The 7530-nt window shown below is 48.5% G+C and overlaps 2 long non-coding RNA genes across 3 annotated transcripts; one reads left to right on the top strand and one right to left on the bottom strand.

Moving 5' to 3' along the window:
• Positions 1–1839: 1839 nt before the first annotated feature.
• On the bottom strand, positions 1840–3450 carry LOC135412664 (uncharacterized). 2 transcript variants are annotated; one of them, XR_010429876.1, is made up of 2 exons: positions 3099–3450; positions 1840–2366 (listed from the first exon to the last, which is right to left on the bottom strand). It is a non-coding gene; the product is annotated as an uncharacterized LOC135412664 (long non-coding RNA). The 2 variants fall into 2 exon arrangements; XR_010429866.1 differs by lacking the exon at positions 3099–3450 and adding an exon at positions 2465–2631.
• On the top strand, positions 2668–3820 carry LOC135412661 (uncharacterized). Its single transcript, XR_010429845.1, has 2 exons — positions 2668–2732; positions 3274–3820. It is a non-coding gene; the product is annotated as an uncharacterized LOC135412661 (long non-coding RNA).
• Positions 3821–7530: the final 3710 nt, after the last annotated feature.

Consider the following 7530-nt stretch of genomic DNA (forward strand, 5'->3'; position numbering starts at 1 on the left):
TAGCTCTCCATTTTAATAGATACTTCAATCATTTTGTCACTAAAAGGTCTGAATATGGTGATTCCTATCATCTGTTGATCCAAAATGAATTAGTGCTCAGTACAATTTCAGAAACTAAAGTGGTGAGCATCGATATTAAACTTCTTGTTTTATGGTTACCTTTTTTTGTCTAAAAATAATGCTAGCTAAGGAATAGAAGATGCAGCAGCCAAACGTTTATATCTTTATTTCATTTATTATAGTGTTAGTGCTGAATGGGCTTTACATAGTCATAGGCATCAGTATTTGGACCAGTCAGTTTAACATCTTCATTGGCGACATGGACAATGGGATCGAATCGAGTGCACCCTCAGCAAGTTTGCCGATGACACGAAGCTGAATGGTGCAGTCAGCATGCAGGATAGGAGGGATGCCATCCAGGGAGACCTTGACAGGTTTGAGAGGTGGGCCTGGGTGAACTTTGTGAACCTGGGTGGGCCTGGGTGAACAAAGCCAAGGGCAAGGTCCTGCACCTGGCTTGGGGCAATCCCAAGCACAAGTACAGACTGGGCGGAGAACAGACAAGAAGCTTGACACATCTCGGAAATGCACTCTCACAACCCAGAAGATCAACCATGTCCTGGGCTGCATCAAAAGCAGCGAGACCAGCAGGTTGAGGGAGGTGATTCTGCCTCTCTGCTCCACTCTCATGAGACCCCGCCTGGAGTGCTGTGTCCAGGTCTGGGGCCCCCAACACAAGAAAGATGTGGAACTGTCGGAACAAATCCAGAGGAGGGTCACTAAGCTGATCACAGTAGAACACCTCTCCTATGAAGCCAGGCTGAGAGAGCTGGTGTTGTTCAGCCTGGAGAAGTGTTGTAGTTTAGATTCTCTTGTTGAATTTCCCCATGCGACTATGGGTTTTTGGGGGGCTCTTGCCAATAGCGCTGTGTGGTCCAGCTGCCCCTGGGGAACCAGCCATGGGATGGGGGAGGAGCGGACGGGGGGAAGACGAGATCCCAGGAAAAAGGGGTCCCACAATAACTAGGGGGATTAAGGGGAACCAGGGGTTCCAGTTTCACTCTCTTTGTCCTGAGACTGCTGTTGGGAGGGAGCCGCCAGGAGCCACGGGAGGACCTGTTTCATTCTCCTGCCTTGCCTAGGAGGAGCCTATGCCCATCAGAGCTGTCTCTCCCCAGAGCCCCCTCCACTGCGTGCCGTCCCTTGCTGCATGGAGCCTGTGCCATCCCTTGCCCGCTGCCATCTCCAGAGCAGCAGCCGGTTCCGCTGATCGAGACTGTGGCACCTGCCCACACTGCAGCATCCAGAGCTGGTGAGTCCCACCACCCACATGGAGCTTGCCTGCTGCTGGCTCCAAAGCATCAGCCATTTCCACCAATCAAGACTGGGGCATCTGCCTGCGCTGCAGCGTCCGGAGTTGCCATGTGTTTTTCCCTGCCTGCTGCCCTGAACCGGTTTCCTGCCTCCTGCCTGCACTGGGACTCCATTGTTGCCTCTGCAGTGTGGAGGCATAAGAGTGTCTTTTGGGTGACGTTTTCTCTGTATTTGGTTGTTGTTTTGTTCTGTTTTTTTCCTGTTCTCCATTTTTTTAGTAAAAACTCTTACTCGTTTCTATTCTTTGCTTGAAAGTCTCATAATTTTAAAATTTACAGTAAGTCTGGGAGGGAGGGGTTTCTATTCCATCAGAGGTCCTGCCTCCTAGCATACATTGTCTTTAAACCAAGACAAGAAGGCTCTGAGGAGACCTTATAGCAGCCATCCAGTACCTAAAGGGGCTACAAGAAAGACGGAGAGGGATTATTTACAAGGGCTTGTAGTCATAGGAAAAAGGGGAATGGCTTTAAGAAGGAAGGTGTATTTAGATTAGCCATTAGGAAGAAACTCTTTACTGTGAGGATGGTGAGGCACTGGAACAGGTTGCCCAGAGAAGTTGTGGAAGCCCCATCCCTGGAAGCGTTCAAGGCCAGGTTGGATGAGGCATTGAGCAACCTCTAGTCTAGTGAAAGGTGTCCCTGCTCATGGCAGGGGGCTTGGAACTAGATGATCTTTAAGGTCCCTTCAATCAAACCATTCTAGGATTCTACAATTCTATGATGATTTCTCAAAAATCGGAGCCACCACCACAGCCCCAAGAGCACAACAAGGGCTACAGCCCAGCACTGCCAGATGGTAGTGAAGAGCAGGTGTCTCTGGGCCATGTCATTCTGCTCCATCTCCTGCAGCAGACGAGTCATCTCCTGGTTCAGCATCTCTGCACGCTGCTGCATGCGCTCGCGTGTGGCCTCATCCAGGTCATCACCGACCACCTGCAGGCGCTGGATGAGGATGTGTCGCACCACAGAGAGGAACATTCGGGCAGCCATGGCCTGCAGGAGTAGGGAGAGAAGTGGTCAAGTGGGCTGGGAAGGAGGGAGCTGGCAGTGAGAGGAGCAGGGATAGGAGATGCATGGAGCTGGGTGCAGACAGGAGAGGGGGTGAGGCTCCTGGCAGGTGGCTGAGCCCTCAGTGCAGGGTGACAATCCACCCTGCAGGGGCCACGTTTCTGTCCCAGCCCTTGTCCAGCCCAACCTCCCCCTGACTGCTCATGGCCAGGCCCTGATAACCACCCCAACTGTGACTCGTACCCTGTGACGTCACAGGTGCCAGAGCCCACCCCAGCTCAGCAGCTCATAGCTGCCCTGGGCAGCCAAAGCCGTGACACCTTCAGAGGACAGACCCATCCAGCAGAACATGTAATGTGGGGCAGGATACAGGGATGGCTTCTGTGAGAAGTTCCCCCTATGTCCGATAGAGCCAACACCAGCCAGCTCCAAGAGAGAACCACCACTGGCCAAGGCGAGCCCATCAGTGATGGTGGTGGCATGTCAGGATACCATATTTAAGAAACGGGTGGGAAAAACTTGTGCAACACCAGCAGTCGGGAGAAAGGAGTGAGAATATATGAGAGAAACAACTCTGCTGACCCCCAGGTCAGTGAAGAATGAGGAGGTGCTCCAGGCACTGGGGCAGAGATTCCCTTGCAGTCCATGCAAAAGATTATGGTGAGGCAGGCTGTCCCCCTGTAGCCCATGGAGGTCCATGGTGGAGCAAATATCCACCTGCAGCCCTTGGATATGCCCAAAAGAGGCTGTGACCCTGGGGGAAGCCCATGCTGGAGGAGGTTCCTGGCAGGACCTGCAGATCCGTGGAGAGAGGAGTGCACACTGGAGCAGGTTTGCTGGCAGGACTTGTGACCTCACAGGGGACTCAGGCTGGCGTAGTCTGTTCCCGAAGGACTGCACCCCATGGAATGGACCCATGCTGGAGCAGTTTGGGAAGAACTGCAGCCCATGGGAAGGACCCACATTGGAGAAGTTCATGGAGGACTGTCTCCTGTGGAAAGGACCCCATGCTGGAGCAGGCAAGAGTGAAGAGTCCTCGCCTAAGAAGGAAGGCAAGACAGTCAATGTGTGATGAACTGATCACGACCTCCATCCTCATATTTGCTCTGCCCAATGTTTTTGAGAATCTCGTATTTGCTACCTTGGAAAACATAAAACCCAAATTGAAATTCGTTGAAGAAGTTGTTTCAGACATATTTTACATATTAAAACAACTATACTGAAGCAACACTCTCAGATACATTCTATGATTTTTGGGATTGTCCTGTGCAGGGGCCAGGATGTTTGGCTCAATGATTCTTTCAGGTCCTTTCCAACTCAGTATATTCTATGATTCTACAATTGTGTTGATTCCATTTTCTATAGCTGTCTAACCACAAAAGAGGAAGACAAGAGATGCTTGGGAAAAAGTCTGACCAAATAAAATATTTGAAACATAACCCTGAAACAGTTTGTCAGAAATTGTTAGGTTTGAATTTAATGATGGACAATTAGAGGTGTATCTTCTAAAGATTTGTCTTATCCATTATATGACACACCCCTATCCAAAATCCATATATGCAGAAATCATTCTATGCAAAATGTGTGGTAGTGCTTATGCAAGGGAAGCTCTTGAGATGTTGGAAGTAAATTTCAGTTCAATGTTCCAATCTGGAACTGTAAGAAATACAGCCATCAATGATTTTACACACGTATTTCCAAAAGCTTCTTTGAAGACAAGGACTTTTGGAGAGTACACAAATGATTGTTTAATATTCTGTGCCACCAAATGACAGAATCTTATTTCAAATCTTATTGAACAACTGCTCCCTCTGAAACTTCTCATGGCTTTTTTCTGCCTTTCACTCAAATGACTGACAGGCCTAGACAACTAAAAAATCTACTGTCACGATGTTACAGTCTACTTAGTGACTGCGATGAGGTTCTTTAAATGGCTACTACGAAGATGAGATTAAGGCACTAAATCCAAATGTTAAGGTCTCAAACAGAAAATGAACTTTATTTTTATAAATGGTAAAAACGAGGGAAGGGGGGAGGAGAAGGGGGAAAAATAAGGAAAGGGAAAAGCTACAAAATTAAATTACAAAAGGATTGCCACCACCAGTGAGGGAAGAAACCAGGTGCACACAACCTCAGACAGTCAGCAGAAGAACCGTCGAACAGAGGCAGGTGGTGAGCAGGGTGGATGGGTAGGTGGGACGGCAGCAGGCAGGTGAGATGGACGAAAGCAGCCGCGGAGGTCAGCAGCCAACGCTGGACCCTGAGTTGAACCCGACCAAGCTGGAGGCAAGCGGGAGAGGTGGAACGGAGGCAGGCGAGATGGAAGCAGGCACGATGGAGCAAGGAGTGGGGCCAAGACCGGAGCAGACTGGAACACTGGAACCTGGTGGACTGGATTTTGAACACCACGTGTCCTGGGCCCAAACAAAACTGAATTCCGGCTGTCTTGGACCCCCAAAACAAAAGACCACCAACAAAAAACTCTCTACTGGCAATGCTGGGCACGGTCTTAAATAGCCCACAGTCGACGCTCATTGGCCGGCTTGCATCTGGGCAGACTCCTCCACGCTGCCAATTGGTTAGACCGCTGGTATCTGGGCAGGCTGGCTCTGCCTAGGTGGGACGATGTAACTTTTCTCTGCTGTAGACTCTCCAGGAGGGCTGGCAAGTAGTCTAAAAATGTCCTCTCAGGACCATGAAGACAGCCCTGCCAGGAGTTAAAGACAGAGTCTGCCATTTTGTTCACCAAACAGGTCAATGTGAAAACAACAAAAAGAGTAAGAGACAAAACCATCTCTTACACAGGAGGGAGAACAAATGAAGTCCAAATTTAACTTTCAGAACATTAACATACCTTTCTACAGAAACATTTCCCAGAACAAGCAGCTCCAAGGTGTGCTCAGTTTGGATTCCACCACAGAAGTAAGGGCATCTTTCAAATCATCAGAGAGATGGAGATAGGAAACTTGAGGTTGGAAGGTGGCACTGTCTGCATTTCTAACAAAGGTCAAAGTAAGAACATGATTGCTCATAGCAACATTTTGTGTCATTTTTCCTATATGAGAAATAAACTCCTAGTCTTGGTTTCATTGGAATTAATCCCCCTGAGCCTTCTCTTCTCCAGGCTGGATAGTCCCAGCTCTCTCAGCTACTCCTCAAAAGAGAGATGCTCCAGTCGCTTCATCATCTTAGTGGCCCTTAGCTGGTCTCTCTCCAGTATGCCCATGTCTCTCTCTCTTGTACTGAAGAGCACAGAGCTGGACACCATCACTCCAGGTGTGGCCTCATCAGTGCTGAATAAAAAGGGCAGGATCACTTTCTTCCACACCTGGCAGTACTCCTCTAGTGGAGCCCAGGATACCATATGCTTTCTTTGCTGCCACATTGGTGGCTCATGTTCAATATGGTGTCCACCAGGACCCCCACGTCCTTTTCTGCAGAGCTGCTTTCCAGCTGATCACCCCCAGCCTGTGCTGGTGCCCAGGGCTCTTCCTTCCCAGGGGCTGGGCTTTGCACTTAGTCTTGGTGAACTTTTTGGGCTCCTCTTGGCCCATTTCTCCAGCCTGTTGAGGTCCCTCCGGATGGCAGCAGTGTAGGAGCCACTCCTTCCACTTAATTAACTGTTTTTTTAAGGTACTAAAAAGTGTGATATAATTGATTAAAAAAACCTAAAACAAAACCCACAACCAGCAGCAATTTGGAATAATGTTTCATCACAGGAAAAAATTATTAAACATTTGCTAACATGAGGGGGTTTGGTAGCATTTTGCTGCTAAATACAGTATCTACTCAATTTATTAAACTATTAACTATTCCAATTCAAGCATGAGGGAAATGATTTTGGTTTTGCCAGTAATTCACATTTGCAAAAGAAAGGCCTGGCACGCAGGAAGAAGGGCAACACCAGATGTAAAACCTTCTAAAGAAAATTTAAAAACACATAGCATCATTAAGACATTAATAAGACAATGAGCTCTTTGTAGCGAGGAAAGGGGGAAGTTGTTCAAAGAAAATTTGCATTAGAAGGTTTCAAAGTTTTCTTCCAGGAAATTCATAGAATCCTAGAAGCCTAGAATCCTACAATGGTTTGGGTTGGAAGTGACCTTAAAGATCAACTAGTTCCAACCCACTCTGCCATGGGCAGGGACACCTTCCACTAGAATTCCTTGCCTACAGACTGCTCAGGTGGCCTGACAGACTCCAGCCCAGTGAGGGGCTGCCCTCCCTGCAGGGCAAGCCTGTGCCCCCAGCCTGTGGCACAGCAATGCTCTTCTGTCTCAGGCACAGCCAGGCTCCTGACTGCAGGGCAAGAAGCAACAGGCAGTGCCCTGCCTGGGCTACCACTGTGTGCACACAAGGGCACACAACGAGGGGAACAGGTTTGCAAGACAATACAAAACCGGGAGAAGCTGTTGACTCCATCGAAGGCAAGGAGGCCCTGCAGAGAGACTTCAACAAATTAGAGAGATGAGCAATCACCAACTGCATGAAGTTTAACAAGACCAAGTGCCGGATTCTGCACCTGGGATGGGGCAACCCTGGATGTATGTACAGACTGGTGAGTGAGAGGCTGCACAGCAGCTCCATGGAAAAGGCCCTGGGGGTCCTGGTCAAGGGCAAGAGGAATATGAGTCAGCAGTGCTCTGGCAGCCAGAAGGGCCAACTGTGTCCTGGGGGGCATCAGGCAAAGCATCACCAGCTGGTCAAGGGAGATTGTCCCAGTCTGCTCCATACTGGTGCAGGCTCACCTTGAGTGCTGTTGTCCACAAAATTCTGATTTGTCACCTGGTATGCAACAAGCCAATAATTACACATTGAAGAGAGACATTGATTATTTATTTCAGAGTTGCCCAAGCCTGGATGCCCAGTGGAATTCCACAAATCAAGCACATGAACTATCAAAACTTTTTACTAGTTATATATTTTAGCAAACAAAGGAATTAGTGTTTCTTGGCTACAAGTTACAAAATTCTCTTATTAATTAGTTCTGTCATCTACTAGTTAATGATTCTCTCACTTTTCATGCTAGTAAGTCCGCATGACCAGTCTTTCCCTTCTTTTGGGTCGGTAGGCTTCTTGGGTCAGTGGTCTCTGAGTCGGTGGTTGTGGACCTCCTCCTGTCGGAATTATCTTTTACCCAGTTGGAACT

The sequence above is a fragment of the Pseudopipra pipra genome, chromosome 1 (genome assembly GCF_036250125.1).
Source record: "Pseudopipra pipra isolate bDixPip1 chromosome 1, bDixPip1.hap1, whole genome shotgun sequence".
Lineage (NCBI taxonomy): Eukaryota > Metazoa > Chordata > Aves > Passeriformes > Pipridae > Pseudopipra > Pseudopipra pipra.